This window comes from Rhinatrema bivittatum, chromosome 8 (genome assembly GCF_901001135.1).
Source record: "Rhinatrema bivittatum chromosome 8, aRhiBiv1.1, whole genome shotgun sequence".
NCBI lineage: Eukaryota > Metazoa > Chordata > Amphibia > Gymnophiona > Rhinatrematidae > Rhinatrema > Rhinatrema bivittatum.
In genome coordinates this window covers 114,488,409-114,510,937 of record NC_042622.1, presented here as the reverse complement: position 1 = coordinate 114,510,937, position 22,529 = coordinate 114,488,409, and the positions used below count along the sequence as shown (strand labels likewise).

At 44.7% G+C, this 22,529-nt stretch overlaps 1 protein-coding gene across 3 annotated transcripts in view; it reads left to right on the top strand.

Annotated features, from left to right (window-relative positions):
• Positions 1 to 22,529, top strand: part of NEK6 (NIMA related kinase 6) — a 505,633-nt gene that overhangs the window by 44,934 nt on the left and 438,170 nt on the right. The window lies entirely within an intron of this gene.

Here is a 22,529-nt window from a genome sequence, read left to right as displayed (position 1 = left end):
CTATGTAGGGGTCTGTAGAAGCTTGGTTTGTTCTGTTTTCCTAATAGGAGGTATATTAGTGTTTTAGGACATAGTGTAATGTTTGCAGGGTCACTTTTTCATAGGGTTGTAACTGTTTGAGTACTGTCAGTTAGTGCTGTTTTGGAACGAGAGGTTTATTACATAGTAATTGTAGTTTAGTTTGCTCATGGCTTTGAGGAGCAAGCCCACACCCAACATGCGTTACAATAGTCCTATACTACCGTATATGTGTTCCAAGTGTGTCTTTAGCTTTTACGCAGGGTTTTCTAATTGACACCACTGCAGTGCATGTAAATATAATACACATACTGTTGTGATAATTTTATTTCAAAAGGTTTTACTTTGAGAGTCTTTTTTTAATGTAATTTTTTTTTTTATTATAAATGCATAATTTGAAATTGTGTGTGGAGGGGGCCATTGTAGGGGGGAAGACTGGGCACAAAGCTGTAAGATTCATTTAGAGTGCTGAATACCCTTGCACTGACCCTGATTAACAAAAGAATACACATAAAATGTTAACACAAAACAGAATGAGGAAAGGCCAGCACAGTAATTGTTCTCACAAGGCTGCAAAAAAGTTAGTACTGGCCCTGCAGGGCAGCATCCTGTGGTGACGTGCAGGCTTGGTTCCTGCCCTTCCCCAGTCAAAAGAGACCTCACATGGTGGTGCCATGTGGTGATGCTCTGGTGGGTTATGGTAGGGGAGAAGGGGTAGCTCCGGGGAGACAACACAAATGCATTGGCTCCCGGATGCTGGAGAACCTCGCTATGCTTCTGCTTTTGAGTATCTTTTCTTCCCTTTAATAACCGCTGCAAGAAGAATGTCTGACACGTCTTTCGTTTTACTTCCTCATGGGGTATTAACGATATAAAACACAAGGGAAGTCCATGCTTGGTATGGTGGTTCAAAGCTTCAAAGTGCTCTGCAGCTCAAATGCTCTCATAATGAAAATGGACTACCCTTGTGTTCTATATCACCAGTGCCCCTGAAGAAGTAAAGCAAACCATGCCATGTGTCAAGCATTCTTCTTGAAGTGGTTATTAAAGAAAAAATACTGAAAGATCCATGGGATGGTTCAAATCAAATTGACTTAAGTACCATGTTGGTTTTTTTTTAATTAATGACTTTTAATGCACCATCAAAAATATGTTACATTTTTTTTAGCAAGACCAATGATTAAAATCCTGAGCAGCCTCAGACACTTGAGGTTCCTGTGTTGCAAGTGATATGCTGACCGGAACATATTATAGTGAATATATGCGGCTCAAACATATGAAGTTCTCTAAATGTGATTGATTCACCTGTTGTCAGCTGTTATAACCTTGGTTTTTCTATTCTAAGTTCTTGTATCCACCAGTGGTATTTGGAGATTGTTTATATTCCAGTATGCCTTGGTACTGGAATCTCTCTTCTATTTCAAAGACTGCAGAAAAAACACACCTGTCCAATAATCATTTTAAACCAAGCTGATGGTGGTCACTGACCAGTTATATTTGTTCTGATCAATGTGTTCTCAACTTTGTGAAAGACTGCTTGCACAAAACAATTCTTGTAACATTGGTATTACAATATCGCAATGTTTATAATTGTCATAAATGACCTCATGCACAGTGGTGTCCAACTGGTTCAGATTCATTATCATGTATCATAAACAGCACACTATGCAAACTAGTAAACTTCTAGTGTGTGCATATCATAATTTGTATTTCCTGGGTCTATAAATATAAACAAAAAACCCTCTAGCATTAGAAGGCTATTCCAAAACACAGCTGCTTTTCTCTGGACAACAGAACTGCAAAAAAACAGCTTAAAGCAATTTAATGTTGATATCTTTCACTCCAGAAATACTGGAGAATAAAAGAAGGCTATATTACTTTTAAATGCAATTAACCAATATACAATAGTAAAACCACACAGTATGACTAGTTAGATCAGGGTGGCCAATTCTGGTCCTCAAGAGTCAAAACAGGCTTGATTTCAGGATATCCACAATGACTATACTTGAGAGATATTCATGCACTGCCTCCATTGTATGTAAACCTATCTCCTGCATATTCATTATGGATATCCTGAAAACTAGGCCTCTTTGTGGTTCTTGAAGACCAGAGTTGACCACCCATGAATTAGAAGGTCCAGAAATTAGCATAATTGTCCGAATCATAATGAGAACTTGTTTACCTTGTCCTAGATGACCTAGCCATGACAAAGAAAATTGTCCACATATCCTGCAGCCATGACCACCAAAGTGGAGCACCATTATTGCTTTAGAGGAGGCTTTTGGTCTTCTTAACTATGAGATAACAGTTCTGGCACCTCAGCTGATATGAAGCGATAATGGGAACTGCATCAGAACAGGCCTTATAAGACACATTGATGTCATGCTTTAGGCCTCGCCATGTCCAGGTCATCAAACCTTTGCCTCTTCTAGACCAGCCACCTGTCTAATAGGGCTTTTGGTAATATCATGTATAAACTCATAGGGTAGACTACAGTAAGATTATTAAAAAATGAGCTAGTTTGTTCTTGGTTCTCTTTCTATCATAAGAACAATGCCGCAGGAGGAGAAGAGAGTGGCCTACCTGGCCGCAACATCCAGCACTAGGGGCAGTGCAGAGAGCATGCTGAAGGCACTCTGCCTCCCCCCCCCCCCAGAATGAGGAGGGAGCACAGGTAGATGCCGGTGCCAGACAGACGGACCCTCCCTCTGCCTGCCTGACACCCACCCTCGAACACCACATGCGTCCACTTCAGAGCGGCAGCAACACTGCAGGAGGAGGAGAGAGCAGCCTACCTGGCTGCAACATCCAGCACTGAGGGACAGCGCAGAGAGCATGCTGAAGGCACTCCACCTCCCCCCCCAGGACAAGGAGGGAGCACAGGTGGACACTGGCACCAGACAGATGATCCCGCCCTCTGCCCGCGCACTGCCCCGCGCCCGCCCTCCAACACCTCCGGCATCCACGTAAGAGCGGAAGCAATGCTGAAGGTGCTTGTGCCAGCAGGCACACACACAAAGGAGCACAACAAAGGAGCTTGCCCCTTTGTGCGCCCCTGAAGCAATGCCTGAAGTAAGTACATTTTAATTACAGCTCTTACCAAACAGATCTTAAACTTAAACCCTACAAAGTTGAGATTAACCCTCCCTACGAGGTTGCAATACTAAAATCACCACAACTAAATATTGGTTTGGTCTATTGGCCACCTGGAACACTCCAAAAAAGACTGCTCACCTCTAATCGAATTTTTCATTAAAGCATTTCCAGTTCCTGAATCAACTCTAATCATTGGGGACTTTAACCTACATGTAACCTACATCTAACCTTTAACCTACATGGGTGCTCTCCATTGCTGGACCTATGCACTGGAACTCACTCCCAACCCACCTCAGACTTGAACCTTGCATCACCAAATTCAGAGCCCAGCTCAAAACCTGGCTATTCAAACAAGCCATTCCCCAACACCCTTGATGAATATTGAATTGTGATGGATCATGACCTGAATTTGACTATGAACTTGTTCTTATGACATTATAGTTCACTTGTTAATTGTTCCTATGCTTCTCTGCTCTCCTATTGGTTTTTTGTACCCCCTACCCTTCCCCTGTTACTTATAATTTCCGTTGCTTTTGTTCCATGTAAACCGAGGTGATGTTTCGACTCACATCGGTATAGAAGACTCTTTAAATAAATAAATAAATAAATAAATGTAGACATCATACCTAAAACTGCAGCATGTGAAATCTTTCTAGGTACCATGGAAGCAATGGGTTGGTCACAATTTGTAACCAACCCCTCTCATACAACAGGACACATCTTAGACCTTATTTTCACCAATCACAATTACTGCCTAATCAGTTCCTCTCACAACATATTGCCATGGTCTGATCACCAACTAATAAAAGTAGAAATAATCCTCCTCATCACACAGCAAACAAACTTACATAATAATCAATCTTTCGTATACAGAAACAAATAGAACCGAAAATACTTGAAGAAACAATTAAAATAAAATAACTGATTTTGATCACGATAATGCTTCCTTGTCGTTTGACTCCTGGGATAAAATTATCAATGAAATAGCCGATACCCTATGCCCAATTCAGGAAAAAATGTTCCAAAATGAAGATAGCTAAACAAAAGAAACCCTGGTATAGTGAAGAGTTAAGACAGACTAAACAAACCCTGAGAAATTCTGAAAAGCAATGATGGAAATGCCAGTCTACAGAATCCCTAGAAAAATACAAATCCTTATTAACAAAATACTGTGAACAAATCAATAAAGCAAAAAAAGACTACTACGCAAAACAGATTCATGGTGTAATATTTAACTCCAAATTACTCTTCAAAACAGTTAGAAACTCAAGGACCCGTCTGCTTCCATCTCAAATAACTATGACTTTTCAAAGAACTCTTGCAAATATGCCACTTCTTTGTTAAATAAAATCAATATGTTAAAAACACAATTCTCCACCTGCTTACCAACAAAACAGCCTTAAGAAAAATTGGGCAAGCTAAATGGAACACATTTGAGCCAGTATCAATAAACCAAATCATTCCAAAACTCATGCTTGCTATCCACCCACTGGACCCAATCCCTACAAGTGCCCTGAAAACAGTACACAGTATTAATCACTCCGACAATCACAACCATAATAAACCACACACTAGCAGAAGGATTGGTCCCCGCTAGGGCAAAACAAGCTGTGATTAAACCAGTCCTAAAAAATAAAACTGGGAGAATTGATGATTGGGACAATTATCGACCAATATCAAACCTGTCTTTCATTGCTAAAGTCCTAGAAAAAGCAGTGTTATCAAAATTAGAGAGCCACCTCTAAGACAGTAATATACTATACCCAAACCAGTTCAGATTCAGAAGAAACCGTTCAACAGAAACCCTACTCATTTCCTTAACCGACCCTGTACTACAGGGGTTTGACAACAATGAATCCTATATCCTGGTACTAATTGATCTAACAGCAGCCTTCGACACAGTTGACCATACCTTGCTATGCCATCAGCTGAGAAAAATTGGAATAGGTGGAAATGATAACAAATGGTTCTCTTCTTTCCTAGAAGATAGGATATTTCAAGTCAAACTGGACAATCAGATTTCTGACACTTTCCCAGTTGATACAGGTGTCCCCCAGGGTTCAGCACTCTTGGCTACACTATTCAACATGTATTTGCTGCTTCTATGTACATTACTAGCAAATCTTTTTTTCCTATATGCAGACAACATACAATTCTACATCCCTTTCAACAAAACATTTGAAAAAACTGCATTGACCTGTCAAAATACATGAAGGCAATACAACAAAAACTTTCTCAACTGAAACTAACACTAAACACAAAAAATCTGAAATTGTGTCGTTAAGGAGAAGTACCATGATAATCAAGCCGCCAATCCGAGACCTGGGAATTTTTAACTTTACTCCCTCAGATCAAGTATGGGACCTAGGAATACTGATCGATGAGAACTTCACAATGAAAAAGCATTTAAGCAAATTAATTAAAACAGGATACTTCCAGCTGAGAATATTACATAGGCTGAAACTATTACTAACAATACAGGACTTCTACACAGTTTTACAAACACTAATATTTTCAAACTTAGATTACTGCTACTCCCTGTTACTAGGCCTAGCTGCTTATACCAGGAATAAGAAGTGGATTCCTGCAACTCCACCTTAATAGTGGTTTATGGACTATTCCTCCAGAGCTTGTCCAAACCCTTTTTTTTAAACGCAGCTACACCATTAGCATTCACTACATCCTCTGGCAACGAACTCCAGAGCTTAATTATGCGTTGAGTAAAAAAAAATTTCTCTTTTTAGTTTTAAATATATCACCTAGTAACTTCATTGTGTCCCATAATCTTTGTTCTCTTTGAAAGAGTAAACAACCGATTTATGTTTACTCGTTCTAGTCCACTCATTATTTTATAAGCTTCGGCTATTTCTCCCCCAAGCTGGAGCCCTAACTTAACTGCCATACTCCTTTTTTCTTAATTAATTACTTTAAATGCACTATAAAAAATATGTTTAAAAAATTTTATCGAGACCAATGATTAAAATCCTGAGCAGCTTCAAATGCTTGAAGTTCTTGTATTGCAATTTATATGCTGACCGGAACATATTATAATGGACATACATGGCTCAAACATATGGAGATCTCTAAATGTGATTTATTCACCTGTTGTCAGCTGTTATAACCTTGCTTTTTCTATTCTAAGGTACTTAAAAGTTTTTGTTTTTGATTCTCTTACTGGTTCAAGACCTTGCAACTCTCTGAAAATACATCCATTCTTTAGAAAGTGCCCCTCCTTGCTTGTTGAAAACCTACCTTGTTTATGAAAGAGAAGCTTTAATCCATGCTGACAGTTGAGATGGGTGCAGGATAGTTTGGATATTTTTCCCTAGGGAAGGGGAAGAGTGTTGTGTGTGTGTGTGTGTGTGTGTGCTCGCATGTTCTCAGGAGGGCATGGGAAAGATTAGAATGTAAGCCAGACTGCTGCTTGTCATTGCTTGCTTCTGAGTCAGCAGCTTGGTACCAGTGGAGGAGGATGACTCAGGTTCCAAATTTTCCTTGTCGATAGGGCTGACTGGTTGTCTCCTTAATAAAGGGAAACTTGGATTTCATTGTGATTTTAGTTTTAAGCTGGGATTTGAGATTTAGAGCGCTACAGCAGATGAGCTAAGCTGTTAGGGGGTAATTTTGTAACAGGCCACCTAAATTAGATGGCAAAAACTTGTGTAAGTTGTATCAGTTTTCAATGCATATTTATGCATGTAAGTCTGCTTCGAAAATTATGCCACCCAATTTACTTGCACAGTTACACCTGCTAGTAAGTGTGCAGAATATTGTTGGGAAAATTTGCTTGCACACTTTTGAAATTCCAAACCCCTCTCCATTTCTGCCTCTGGGAACACCTCTCCTGAGACCTTATAAACCTATCCGGCCATACATGTGTAAGTTTACCCGCATATTAGGCAGGCAGTTTTGTTTAAGGTCATCTTTGCAGGTAAAACACTTTTTTCCCCATTGAAATGCATTTGGAAATTACCAATTGTTTACCTGTGGGGAAAATATCTTGTTGAAAATTGCCTCCCTTTTATGTGAAGAAAGTACATGAAATCTTCACAGCATGCATACTTTGCTGCAGGGAAAAGGGGCAGCATTGGGGGTAGTGTTAGAGGATTGGGTGGAGAGAAAAAAAAGGATCTGTAGTATAGATACATCTTGGTTTCTACAGTTAAAACAAATTGTAGGATACTCTGTTTACAGTCTGACATACATTTGACATTTCATTAATGTAATTAAAAAACAAAACACCTCATCAAACCCCAGTTCTATACAACAAGAACTATTGCATAGCCCAGTTACATTGTAGTTTTTTTGGACTGTTTCAAGAAACAATACAGAATAACTGATGTCATCAGCTTTGTCACAGTATGTTCTATTATTTATTACTGGGTTAGACGGTACAGGATTAATATTTTTATTTTGAAGGTAATTCAGTTTCAGAAAAGTGTGAGGAATAAGCAGAAATGTCTTTAGAGAGAAAAAGTCTGATAGTTCAGCTTTCTTACAGCAGCAGTGCTAGTAAAGCCCCAGATAAATCATGTGCCAGTTAAAACAAACCAAATAATTAACATCCCTCTTTTTCCATTCTGATTTTTTTTTTTAATTTACATTTCTAAGGCGGCACTCCTGTTTAAAGTTGTTGAGCCTGCCCTGATCACATTTCCATGCACCGATTACACAGTTACATGGTGGAGCTTGAATGTAAACCCCCCCCCCCAACACACACACACAGTGTTTCCACTAAACCATCTAACATTTCATATTACCCACTTTACCATTAATTTTTCATATTAATGGAATTAATTTTAATGGAGTTAATGGAATTAATTAATGGAATTAATTTTTCATATTACCCACTTTTCCATTAATTTTCCATCCACTTTTCCATTAATTACCCCCCTCGCCCCTCTCTGCTGCCACCTCTCCTTGGACCCTCCCCTTGAACCTCCCTGCCTGTGTCTTTCACCATATTCCGCTGTCTTTCCCCTAGCTACCTCTTACACCCCCGACCCTGAATACGGTCACAACAAAAACAGCACTGCAAGAGAAGTACAGCTCTGTACACCTCCCTAGGCTCTGCTCCTGTGACTAGCCTCCCCGTCCTCTCTCCCTCCACAGCCTCTTAAGCTGCCCACATCCGCTGCTCTCAACGTTGGAGGTGCAAAACCACCCCACTCTCCCCACACAGATTCCACAACATGAGTGGCAAGATGCAAGACTACCCGATCCCCATCTTAAAACACCTTTATCTTAACCCCAAAAAATCACCCACACATTTCCAGATCCCCTCAACAAGAACTCTCATCCCCATCATGACGTCTTCCTTTACTCAACTACTGGGACTCACACTGTTCACTCTAATACTCTTCAATGCACAGTCCCTCACAAAGGAAACCCACATCCTCAATGATTACTTACTAGGGATGTGAATCATATTTCTGACGATTGAAAATATCATACGATATTTTCAAAGTCGTCAGAAATCGGGGACTCCCCGAAACTGATAGGAAAACCCCATGAAATTGTTAGTGGGGTTCTCTTATCGTTTTGGGGGAAGGCGGGAAAAATGGCACACAAAAAAAATCCCTAAACCCACCCGACCCTTCAAAACATCTCCCTTAGCTTCCCCCACCCTCCCGACCCCCCCAAAAAATGCTTTAAATTACCTGGTGCTCCAGTGGTGGTCCTGGGAGCGATCTCCTGCTCTTGGGCCATCGGCTGCCACTAATAAAAATGGCTCTGATGGCCCTTTGCCCTTACCATTTGACAGGGTATCCTGCCATTGGCCGGCCCCTGTCACATGGTAGGAGCACTGGATGGCCTGCGCCATTTTTAAAGTTGGCGCCGGCCGTCCATTACTCCTACCATGTGACAGGGGCCAGCCAATGGCACGGATACCCTGTCACATGGTAAGGGCAAAGGGCCATTGGTGCCATTTTTGTTAGTGGCAGCCGACAGCCCGAGAGTGGGAGATCGCTCCCGGGACAACCACTGGACCACCAGTTAATTTAAAACATTTTGGGGGGGGGGGGGGATGGGAGGGTGAGAGAAGCTAAGGGAGATGTTTTGAAGGGTCGGGGTAGGATTTTTGTTTATCGGCTCGGGCGCAGCCGATAAAAAAAAAAAAAAACAAAAAAAAACCCAATCGGGCAGCACGAAAAATAATTCACGATGTGAATCAGAACCGGTATCGTAACCGATTCCGGTTCCGATTCACATCTCTATTACTTACTAGACTCAAAGCTAGGCATCTGCACTATCATGGAAACCTGGCTCAAACACATGGACATAGCCCTGCTAAACCAACTACCAATACATCTATACGATATTTTTTCACTGCCTAGACAAAAAAAAAAGAGGTGGCAGCCTTCTTCTAGCCACCAGAAAAGAGCTTAGACTAACTCTCCAGTCTGTTAAGACTGCCTCAAACTAGAAATAGGCCTCTTCAAATCCAGTCAGCTTCAAATCATGCTTCTCTACGCTCCCCCTTGCCTACTAGACACAGATGCCTCCCCTCTCATAGAAGCCATTGCCAAATACATAAACACGGACTCCCCAGCAACCTCCACGTTGATTCAACGCCGCCCTCCTCCAACTGCCTCACATTTGCCAACTTCATTAAAGAGATGTCAGAAACCATCCCTTTTAAACTACAAATGGAGGAGGATACCAGGCATAAGATGCTTGAAGTACTACAATTTGTTGATGCCCCTAAGAAAATGATGGCAGTTCCAGTACATGAAGTGCTCCTTGATTTATTACAATGCACCTGGGAGCACCCTGGCAAAGTGCCACCAGTAAACAGAAAAACTGATGCTACCTATCTGGTTCAGTCAGCTCTGGGGTTTCAAAAAAGCCAACTGCCCCATCAATCTGTGGTCATTGAGTCTGCTCATAAGAAAGCCAAGAGATCCTGGCCTCATTCTTCTGCCCCTCCAGGTAAGGAATAGAAATCCTTGGAAGCCTTCGGATGGAGAGTCTTCCACGGTTCTATGCTGATGGCACGTATAGCAGTTTATCAGCTATACATGACTCAGTACTCTTTGGAAGAAAGTCCAAGAATTCTCCGAAACCCTACCAGATGAATATCAGGAAGGACTTACCACAATCCTTCAGAAAGGACTCAATGCTGGAAAGCACGAAGTGAGGGCAGCATATGACATCTTTGAAATTGCCTCAAGAGTATTAGCAGCAGGCATAAGCGCCAGAGGCTGGGCATGGCTCAAGTCTTCTGACCTATGCCATGAAGTCCAAGAAAGGTTGGCAGACCTTCCATGTACAGGGGACAATTTATTTGGTGACAAAATTCAGGAAACAGTGGCACAACTAAAAGATCATCATGATACCTTGCGTCAGCTGTCAACTCTTCCCTCAGACTTCCCATCTAACAAGAGATCCTAGAAGGCTATCCTATAAGCCACGTAGGTATTACTCACCTCCATCCCGTACTTGACAACCTAGAGTTTCCCAGCCAGACATGACAACCCAGGGCCCCAAAACCCCAACCAGCCTCGCACTGGTCCAATGTCAGGGTTTTGACTCCTTACTAGAGGGCAAAATTCAACCTCCGCCTACCACACCCATTCCAGTAGGAGGCCGCTTGTGCCACTTTGCCAGCATATGGCTCAAAATTACAACAGATCAATGAGTCCTCTCTGTGGTCAATCACAGTTAACATCTGAACTTCCATATGCTACCACCGAACCTTTCACCATGTCCAGCGTGGGGTGTAACCAAACACTCTTCACTTCTCGAGACAAAGCTCTCGACATTCCTGCAGTCCAATGCCATTGAACCGGTACCTCGGGTGCAGTGGGGTCAAGGGTTCTACTCTCAGTATTTTCTAATTCCAAAGAAATTAGGCGGCATTCATCCTATTTTGGACCTACGCGCCCTAAACAAACATCTCCACAAAGAAAAGTTCAGAATGGTAACTTTGGGCACCATGTTCCCTCTACTGCAATGAGGAGATTGGCTCTGCTCTCTAGATCTTCAGGAGGCTTATGCCCATATTGCCATACACCCTCCTCATCAAAAATACCTCAGGTTTGTAGTAGGCCACAATCATTTCCAATACCGAGTACTGCCATTCGGCCTAGCATCAGCACCCTGTGTATTCATGAAATACCTGTCAGTAGTCACAGCTCACCTGCGACAAAACAACATCCACATCTATCCGTATCTAGACAATTGGCTCCTCAGAGGTCCATCCCAAGAGGAAGTGCTCCACTCCCTCCATTTAACCATCAACCTACTGCAATCCTTGGGGTTTCTAATAAACTATCCCAAGTCACATCTGACTCCATCACGCACCCTCTCGTTTATTGGAGCAGATCTAAACACTGCGCAAGCCAAAGCGTTTCTCCCAAAGGACCAGGCATGCTTGTTATCAACCCTGGCCAAAGCAGTGCAGACGCGCCAAACCACTACAGCTCGTCATCTGCTAACCTTGTTAGGTCACATGGCATCCACGGTTCATGTAACCCCAATGGCTCGGCTAGCCATGAAAGTAACACAATGGACTTAAAGTCCCAGTGGTCCCAGTCAAATCAACACATGTCCCACATTGTCCACATCACCAACCAGCTTCGTCTCTCACTAGCTTGGTGGATACAAGAGTCCAATCTTCAGATAGGACTACCCTTCCAACCTCCACAACCTCAAATTACTCTGACAACAGATGCATCCAACCTGGGTTGGGGGGCCCATGTCAGCAACCTCCAAACCCAGGGATCCTGAACCATAGCAGAAGCAAAGCACCAGATAAATTTTCTGGAGCTCCGGGCAATCCGATATGCCCTCTTCGCTTTTCGGGATTGCCTTTCCAACAAGGTAATCCTAATTCAAATGGACAACCAGGTAGCGATGTGGTACCTCAACAAGCAAGGGGGCACAGTCTCTTATCTGCTATGCCAGGAGGTGGCGCAGATCTGGGCCTGGGCTCTCTCCCATTCCATGCTACTGAGAGTGACCTACCTGGAAGTCATGGGCAATGTGGCAGGCAATCTCAACCGGACCTTTCATCCCCACGAATGGTCCCTAGATCCCACTGTAGCAAACCGAATATTTCACTAGTAGGGCCGCCCACACATATTCCTCTTTACGTCAATTTGAAACCTCAAAGTGGACAATTACTACTCTCTACACCACAGCCACATACACCACCTCGAGATGGCTTTGCCCACTCATGGACAATGGGTCTTCTATATGCCTACCCTCCACTTCCACTCATCAGCAAGACTCTCGTGAAGTTACGGCAGGACTGGGGCACAATGATCCTCATAGCCCCTCACTGGCCGTGTCAGGTTTGGTTTCCCATCCTATGTGACCTCTCAGTCCAGCAACCAATTCGCCTGGGCACAGATCCAACTCTGATAACACAGAACAACGGACTATTGCATCATCCGAACATTCACTCCCTGTCTCTGACAGCTTGGATGTTGAAAGGTTAATACTACAATCCCTTAACCTCTGACAGTGTGTCCCAGGTCCTCGTAGCTTCACGAAAGCCTTCTACAAGGAGATCTTATCGTTCCAAATGGAAAAGATTCTCCTTTTCCTGCCCCACAGCAAGGCTCCTGGACTACCTGTGGCATCTTTCCGAGTCTGGTCTGCAGACGTCTTCCATCCGAGTGCATGTCAGTGCCATAGCTGCTTACCACAAAGGTGTGGGAGATGCCCCGATCTCAGTGCAACCCCTGGTAGGGTGCTTTATGAGAGGCTTGCTCTAACTAAAGCCTCCACTGCGTCCTCCGGTTCCAGCATGGGACCTCAGTGTTGTGCTAGCGAGGCTCATGCGACCTCCGTTCAAGCCCTTACAATCCTGCGACCTTCGACATCTCACTTGGAAAGTGATCTTTCTAGTTGCTATAACATCAGCTTGCAGAGTCAGTGAGCTACAGGCACTGGTAACATACCCACCTTATATCAAATTTCTTCACGATCGTGTGGTACTCCACACTCACCCTAAATTCTTGATAAAGGTAGTTTCTTATTTCTACGTAAATCAGTCCATAATACTTCCTACCTTTTTTCCAAGACCTCACTCACATCCAGGTGAGCGGGCCCTGCATTCCTTGGACTGTAAATGTGCAATTGCCTTTTATTTGGACTGCACTGCAGCCCATAGGAAGTACACCCAACTGTTTGTCTCCTTCGATAAAACCAAATTGGGAGATCTGGTGGCCAAGCAGATCCTATCCACCTGGCTGGTGGACTGCATTTCCTTCTGCTACCAACAAGCAGGCCTTCTGCTACAGGGACGCGTGAAAGTTCATTCAGCAAGAGCCATGGCAACGTCAGTAGCGCACATCCGTTCTGTATCTCTTGCTGTCATCTGCAGAGCTGCCATATGGAGCTCTCTCCACACCTTTGCAGTTCATTATTGTCTTGACAAGGCTGGCAGGCAAGATTCCATCTTTGACTAGTCTGTCCTGCATAATTTGTTTCCAATTTAATAACCCAACTTCCTTCCTATGACCATCTGGGAAACTCAGGCTGCCCTCCTACCAAAATCACCCCAGTTGTTGTGCCTGTTGCACTTCATTGGAAGCTTTTGGTTCATTCTATTCGGGCATCCTGTAGCTCGCTATTCACCCACATGTGAGGACTACTATCCTGCTTGTCCTGGGAGAAAGCAGAGTTGCTTACCTGTAACAGGTGTTCTCCCAGGACAGCAGGATGTTAGTGCTCACGAAACCTGTCCGCCACCCTGCGGAGTTGGGTTTGCTTACGTTTTATCATTTTATTTTTTGCTTGTGCTTTTGCTACAAACGAGACTGAAGGGGGAACTCTGCTGGATGAAGGGTTAGTCAAAGTTCTAGAAACTTTGACAAAAGTGTTCTGTGATTGGGCTCCAGCCTGATGATGTCATCCACATGTGAGGACTAACATCCTGCTGTCCTGGGAGAACACCTGTTATAGGTAAGTAACTCTGCTTTCCCAATTTGTGTATTTATGTAAAGACCCCATTTTGTTACATTAGTCCTTACTTCTCTTGTTGGTACCAGGAGAGTACCTCTCTTCAGCATCTTGATGATGTAGATGTGGTTTACACTGGCTGGATGCCATAGATCGTCACCACCCACTTCTCCTTGGGAATGAATCTAAATTCATTCCTGCACCAAGACTAACAATAGTCTGCCCATACTCTCTAGATGAGACATATCACCTCTTAGATGGCACCCATTGAGCCCCTGGGCCTTAAGATACTCAGGCATGTTGGAAACATTTCAGAAAAGGGAAACCAAAAACAGAGAGAGGAAGGGTGGAACAAACTTCCATCTCCAAAGCAAAAGGTTTCCAAAAAGAAATGGTAAGGTTAGGCAAAGATACCTCTTCCACATTTCAATAACAAAGCCTCATCCTTAGAAGCCCAAGGGTCCTTCCCTAAGAAAACTAAATAAAACAGGATACAACATAATGACATGCTACCCATACAAGTAATAACTAAAAAGTCCACATCCTAAGATAGTGATCTGTGAGAACTCACCATCTTAGGCTCCCACAAGGGTGAGCCAAAACCCTTAATAATACTATCACTATTCCCTCTGTGAACAATGGAACATTCCTCTTACTATCCTGCAGACCAGTCCAGACCAATGGGGTTTCCTCTCCTACCAGCAGATGAAGGCAGAGGACCAAATCCTTGCCTTTATGCCACTTCTCTAAAAAATCTGGCCTAGTCCGAGAAGACGTCGGTAGTCCTCTGCCTCCAGCAGAAAGAAAAATAATAATAATAATAATAGATCGGAAGGCCTCGGAGTTGTGGGTTGTGTTCCTTCCATGTAGGTGTGGCTGAGTCAGCGGATCCACTGTAGAGACGACAGCGACGGTGTCTGCTCTTCCCTGTACCCGGAGCAATCAAGAGTTAACTCCTGCATTACCCAAGTCATAGCCATGCGACCAAAGGCTTGTGGCAGAATTGCGGCAGACTTGGCAGTACTTTCCTTCCCCCTCAGGAGCAGGTATGGAGAAGGGGAGGAAATATGAACGATGCAGGGCCCAGTGGATCCTAGTTTGCAAGCATAAACATTAGGGATGTGAATCGTTTTTTGACGATTTAAAATATCGTCCGATATATTTTAAATCGTCAAAATTCGTTAGAGGCGATATTTAATAGGAATTTCCCCGATTTATCGTCAAAAATCGTAAATTGGGGGAAGGGGGAGGGGAGGGGGAGGGCGGGAAAACCGGCACACTAAAACATCCCTAAAACCCACCCTGACCCTTTAAAATAAATCCCCCACCCTCCCGAACCCCCCCCCAAAATGTCTTAAATTACCTGGGGTCCAGTGGGGGGGTCCCGTTGTGATCTTCCACTCTCGGGCCACGAGTGCATTGATAGAAAATGGCGCCGGCGCTACCTTTGCCCTGTCATATGACAGGGCAAAGGTAGCGCTGGCGCCATTTTGGTTCCTGCCCCCGACGTCACGAGCGTAGAAGATCGCTCCCGGACCCCCGCTGGAGGTCCAGGAACGACCTCCTGCACTCGAATCGTGTTGCCGTAATGAAAAATGGCGCCGGCCGTATGGCCATAGGGCCGGCGCCATTTTGCAAAATGGAAAATGAAAATGGCGCCGGCCATATGGCCATATTGCTGTACAGCAACACGATTCGAGTTCAGGAGGTCGTTCCCGGACCCCCGCTGGACTTTTGGCAAGTCTTGTGGGGGTCAGGAGGCCCCCCCAAGCTGGCCAAAAGTCCCTGGGGGTCCAGCGGGGGTCCAGGAGCGATCTTCTATGCTCGTGACGTCGGGAACAGGAACCAAAATGGCGCCGGCGCTACCTTTGCCCTGTCATATGACAGGGCAAAGGTATCGCCGGCGCCATTTTCTATCAACGCACTTGAGGCCCGAGAGTGGAAGATCACAACAGGACCCCCCCCACTGGACCCCAGGTAATTTAAGACATTTTGAGGGGCTTCGGGAGGGTGGGGGATTTATTTTAAAGGGTCGGGGTGGATTTTAGGGATGTTTTAGTGTGCCGGTTTTCCCGCCCTCCCCCGATTTACACGATATTTTAAAAAACAAAATCCCGACAATCCGATTCCCTCCTCCCCCCAGCCGAAATCGATCGTTAAGATGATGGATCACACGATACACATCTCTAATAAACATAATGAATGTAAAGTATGGCAACAGAACAAAATGAATGCGCATCCATAATCACAGCTTGTGGTAAGAACCCAAGAAACAGGGAACTTGTAATAAGGTCCTTTCATTCATTTACTCCATAGTTTTATTTTTGGGTGGTGTGAGGGAGACGTTTTTACTGTGAATGGTGAGAGCAATCCAATCAACTCTGCACATGTAATTTTTGTTGGCACGTCTTCTAATGTGTGTAACTTTAAGGGTGTGTTCATGTTAAATTTTGAGCATGGAACACCCCTTTTAATCCTTGAAAAGGAAAACAGACAATATAACAACAAACCCCAACAAACAGATCTGTTTTTAGTTTGTATGGCTTATCCTGGGTGCTTGCCATCTCTTGTTCAAAAATTTCAGTTGTCACGTTTAGCTCTGTAAACAGAATTCTGTTCTTGCTGTAGTAAGAATTGTCACACTGGAGTTGGGGGTAAGGGGTGGGTGCCCTGCCTGTAGTACTCTGTTCCATGGCAAAGCAAGTGTTTGAATGGGCTGAGATTAATTTATCTTTTCTGCATGGAAATGAAGGTTTATTTTAACAGTTTTATTTTAACAAAAAGCAAAACAAAACACATAAGGTGCTACCTTTATTATACTAACTGAATATGACTCTTGACTAGGTTTCATGTCCCAAACAAATAGAGCAAAAGATGATATTGCCAGAAAATACAAACAAATCATAGAAATGCATTCCGATGATAAGGGAAAGGAGAAGTTGATTTATTGGAGTGACCAGGTCACAGGCAATGGGGTTTTATGACTCCTAGTAAGTTAAGAAACCCAGGGCTCAGAATCCCTTCTTCAAAGTTTCAAAGTGTCTGATCATATTAATTTCAAATGTAAGTTTGGGAGCTGTGGAAGGGAGTGTTAGCTCCCAGAAATTAATCAAGAAATGTATCAAGTCAGTCCAATGAAAAAGTATTATCTTGTATTATTTTTTTGTTTTTGTTTGAGCTTCATTTCTATGCATTCAAGTGGACTAACAGGACAGCCACACTACCTTATCTTTTCTAAAATGATCTGGAAGTGAAGATTAAAAGTTACTTTGCATATAAAAAAAAAATGACTCGCTTTTGGATAGTATTTACATAGTATGAACAATGGTGATCGTAGCTGGCATTTGTGTTGTTTGATCTGGAGTGGAGCTGACTGAATTCTAGTCATGACCAAGATTAGTCATCAGATAGCTCTGTATTTTCTTATGGTTCTTATGAGATTCTCTCTTGCTTTTCACATATTTTCAAAAAATTGTTGTTTTACCCTTATACAACTTTTTCCAGTTTATTTTTGTAAGGATACCAAAGTGACCATCTGTGGTCATTTTGCAGTCGTTTTGTTTAATTTTAATAATAATAATAATAATAATAATAATAAAAAAATAGATTGTGAAACTATTTGACCCCCCTCTAGGAAAAATATAGAAAATTTGGTGGTGGGGGTGGGAGAGTTAAATTAGTTAGGATCTAAAATGGGAGGGGCAGAAGGACCATTTATTTTCCTGCACAGATCAATTAGGATACCTTTTTAGAAGAGAACAACCTAGCAAATGATAGGCTTGCCAAAATGCATACTATTAAAAAGGATAAAACAGTGTGGGAGAAAACAGGGAGGTAACTGAGACCACAGGGTAGAGTAGAGAAAAGGAAGTGCATTCTTTATAGGATTAGGGATGGGGCGGCTTCCTAATTGTGTTGGCTTGTGCTCTCTGATCAGCCTAGTGATAAACAGGGAAGAATGGGAGAGGGAGTGAAGGAGATGGGGTTGGGGTAGGGAAAGGATGAGATAAAGAACATATTTTTCCTTTAGAATAGAGAAGCTGTGTGTAAAGCATTTTATCTGCTGAAAAGCTGGAAGCGATTCACTTTTTGCTGTCAGAGCTATCAAACTAGTATTTGGTGAGGGTGAGTTTCGATCATGCATGGTTATCCACACACCTTGTCCAAACAATTTGCTCTCTATTTGTTTGTCAGAAATTTATTTTAAGACTTGCATAACTTATTACCTTTGTTGTGTGTCTAAAGGGGCCAAATATATCACAGAGCCCTTAATGATAAATCCCCTTGTCTGCATTGATTTGTTCAGTTTTTCTTGCATCTATATGACCTCCCATTGAAATCATCGGTTCAGTGTGCTGCAGCAGTCAATGTTGGGAATTATTAGGAAGAGAATGGTGAATAAAACAGAAAATGTCATAATGCCTCTGTATCGCTCCATGGTGACACTGCACCTTGAATACTATGTACGATTCTGGTCACCACATCTCAAAAAAGATATAGTTGCACTGAAGAAGGTACAGAGAAGGGTGATCAAAATGATAAAGGGGATGGAACAGCTCCCCTATGAGGAAAGACTAAAGAGGTTAGAACTGTTCAGCTTGGAGGAGAGACGGCTGAGGGGGGATATGATAGAGGTCTTTAAAATCATGAGAGGTCTAGAACAGGTAAATGTGAATTGGTTATTTACTCTTTCAGAAAATAGAAGGACTAGGGGACACTTCATGAAGTTAGCATGCGGCACATTTAAAACTAATCAGAGAAAGTTCTTTTTCACTGAGTGCACAATTAAACTCTGTAATTTGTTGCCAGGGGATGAAGTTAGTGCAGTTATTGTAGCTGGTTTTAAAAAGAGGTTTGGATAAATACTTGGAGAAGTCCATTACCTGCTATTAATCAAGCTGACTTAGAAAATAGCCACTGCTATTACTAGCATCACTAGCTTGGGATAGACTTATGGGTAGATTTTCAAAGGGATACGCATGTACCCCCCGAAAACCTACCCCAAACTCCCCCTGCGTGCGCCGAGCCTATTTTGCATAGGCTCGGCGGCGCGCGCAAGCCCCGGGACGCGCATAAGTCCCGGGGCTTGCATGGAAGGGCATGTCGGGGGCGTGCCCGAGTGACGTGGTGTTTTGGGGGCGTGTCGCGCATGACGCGACGTTTAGGGGGCGGTGCCGCGGGCGTGGTTTCGGCCCGGGGTGTTCTGGGGGCGTGGCCGTGGCCTCCGGACCAGCCCCCAGGACCGGAACATGGAGCGGGGCAGCCAGCTGGCGCGTGCAAAGTTACGCCTGCTTCTAGCAGGCGTAACTTTGCCGACAAAGGTGGGAGGGGGGGTTTTAGATAGGGCCGGGGGGGGGGGGGGTTAGGTAGGGGAAGGGAAGGGAAGGTGCGGGGGGGGGGGGGGGGGGGGGTGGAAGGAAAGTTCCCTCTGAGGCCGCTCCGAGTTCGGAGCGGCCTCGGAGGGAACGGAGGCAGGCTGTGCGGCTCGGCGCGCGCAGGCTGCTGATTTTGGGCAGCCTTGCGCGCGCCGACCCCGGATTTTAATGGATACGCGCGGCTACGCGCGTATCTATTAAAATCATGTGTACTCTTGTTCGCGCCTGGTGTGCGAACAAAAGTATGCGCTCGCGCTAATTTATAAAATCCGGCCTACATTCTTTAAGATGCCTGCTATTTTTAAATGTTAATATACTAGTTGCTTTTCTGCCTCTCTATTTATTCCTGACTTTTTTGCTGTTGCTTCATTTCTTACTCAGCTGTCTCCATAACAAGGAATTTGATCTACTCTTTAGGATCTGCCGGATACTTCTAATCACCCAGACTGGCCACTGTCTGAGACAGGATGCTGGGCTTGATGGATCTTTTCATCTGATCCAGCATGGCACATGTTATGTTCTTAATTGTTCCGCCTTTAGTCACAATGGTATAGAAATAAATAAATAACATGACACATCACTCTACACCACAGAGAAGGAGGTGACATGCCTGTGGGGGAACATTTTTCTCAGGCCAGAATAGTGCATCAGTGACCTTATGGTCAGGATACTAAATGGTAATTTTAAAATTACCCAAGAACACATAACAATTGCCATACTGGATTAGACTGAATGTCCATCAAGCCCAGTATCCTGTTTCTAACAGTGGCCAATCCAGGTCACAAATACCTGACAGGATCCGAAACAGTAAGTAGATCCCATGCTGCTCACGCTCAGGGATAAGTAATGGCTTTCCCCAAGTCTGTCTGGTTCATAACAATTTATGTATTTCTAGGACAAGCAGGATGGTAGTCCTCACATTGGGTGACATCATCAGATGGAGCCCTGTATGAAAAACATTTGTCAAAGTTTCTAGAAGCTTTGACTGGCACACTGAGCATGCCCAGTGTGCTACTATCTGCGCATCCACGTTGGGACCCTCTTCAGTCTCGTTTTTTCCACGAAATACTTGCCTCATGGTTTGTGGAGCTCTACTCTTTTCAAAGTGTTTTTCTCTTTCCCGGTTAATTTTTTTAGCTGTTCCTCACTGGGTCCCTCTACCTCCGATCGGTATCCTGGTCAATGTGTGGTAGGTTAAATCTCTCCCCTTGTTTGCAGTTGATTGCAGTCGATGGCCAGCTCCTCGGTGGCCGCTGGCCATCGACCACTCACTGGCTATTTTTTCATGGCGTCGCCAGGTTTCTGCTGATGCCTCCCATGCCCACGGACCATGTCTATTTCTGATCTGCATGAGGTCTGTATCCTCTGCCTGGGGGCATTGCACAATGTCCGGGGATGTCGTTTTTGTGATAAAATGACCCCCAAAGGCCGTTGCGCCCATATAGACAAGATGGAGAAGCTTTTTGGTGCAAAAAAGTCTGGTCTATCGACTCCGGCATCGGGGGCGTCGATACCTGGAGGTCGCAGGGAACCGTTGGACACTCCGTCTGTATCCACCCCTCCATTGGGACCCTCTCAGGAGAGAGAAGCCAGGAAATGGCCATCCCCTATGTGATCGCACTCAAAGACATCGGCTCTTCTACATCCTCGGCGCTGGGGAAAGATCGGGCTGAGCACCAAGGGAAGTACTTCTAGCATTGACACGGTTGCCGTCTGTACACGGCACTGGGCTCAGTTCGGCACCGGTGGGTGCCAAGCTGCCACCGAAGCAACCCCGTGGGGAGGAGGCATCGCCCTCCATCGGACCTGAGAGTCCTAGGCATTGCCCACTGGTGACGGTGCTAGGCACTGAGCTACCTCAGAGCGCAGAGTGGGCAATGCCTTCTCCTCCTCTTCCACTTCCTCCTCCTCCTCAGTCTGTCTTGATCTCAATGGATTTTTAGGAGGAGCTGCATCACAGGCTGCAGTTGGCGGTGATCCAAGCTCTGCAGGGTATCGAGCCGGCACTGGTCCCTATGGCAGTGCCAGAGTCAGCCCTTCTATGTTGGTGCCTCTGCTAGAGCGTCTGGATGTGCTTTTGAGCGATTCCCATTGTGGGGTCCTTTTGAGGAGGAAGAACTGAAACGGTCGCCTGCACCGTCGGGGCTGTTGATCCCCTGATCAACATTCCCCAGTCTGGTTCCCAGGTCATCGGGGGGCCTTGGTGCCATCAATGCCTTTGATGCCCAAACTGAAAGACATGGGCGGGGCCCTCCACGACAGCCCCCAGGGGACCTTAGTGAGGAGGATGTCCTATATAATCCATGGCAGGATGATACCTCTTACTCGTTCTTGGATGACTCAGGAGGTCATCTTTCAGAACCATCTCCTCCAGATGAGAGGCACAGGTCAACCCTGGAAAACCTCTCCTTTGCAAGCTTTGTCCAGGCTATGGCGGAGGCTATCCCGTTTCAGCTACTCGAGGAGGAGGTTGCTTGACATAAGATGCAGGAAGTCCTCCAGTTCGTTGACTCTCCAAAATAGGTAGTGGCTGTTCCAGTCCATGACATCTTTAAGAAGTTACTCCTTAGTGTTGTGTTCCGCGGCCGTGGCGCTCCATGACCGCGGCCCCCTACCTTGTCTGCAGCATTCCCTCACCGCGGGAGCCCCGGGGCAGGGCTCTGATCTGGGCCGTCACTCCCGCGCGGCCTCCGGTGTTGCCCGCTGCAGGGGGAGCCGTCCTGCTCCCCCCTCGCGGCATCCAGCAGCGTCTCTCTTCCGCGGGGGGGAAATCCAAGATGGCTGCCGCCATCCTTAGGCGCGAGGCCGTGCCTCCTCTACAGATTTAAAGGGACCTAATCCCTTTAATTGGCTTCACATGTTCCTGATCAGCCTAGGCAGGGGAAGTATAAAGGGAAGCTTCCTCTGCTCCTTCAGTGACTTGGCAACGTCCTCCAGTGCTGTCTGGTCTGCTTGCTTCGGTGAGTTCCTTGAGCTTAGGATCCTGTTCCTGTTTCATCTTGGTGTTCCCAGTTCCTGACTTTGGATTGGCTTATGGTGATTCTCTGGTGTATGACTTCGGATTGGCAAGTGGTGATTCTCTGGTGTGTGATGTCGGACTGGCAAGTGGTGATCCTTCGGTGTGCG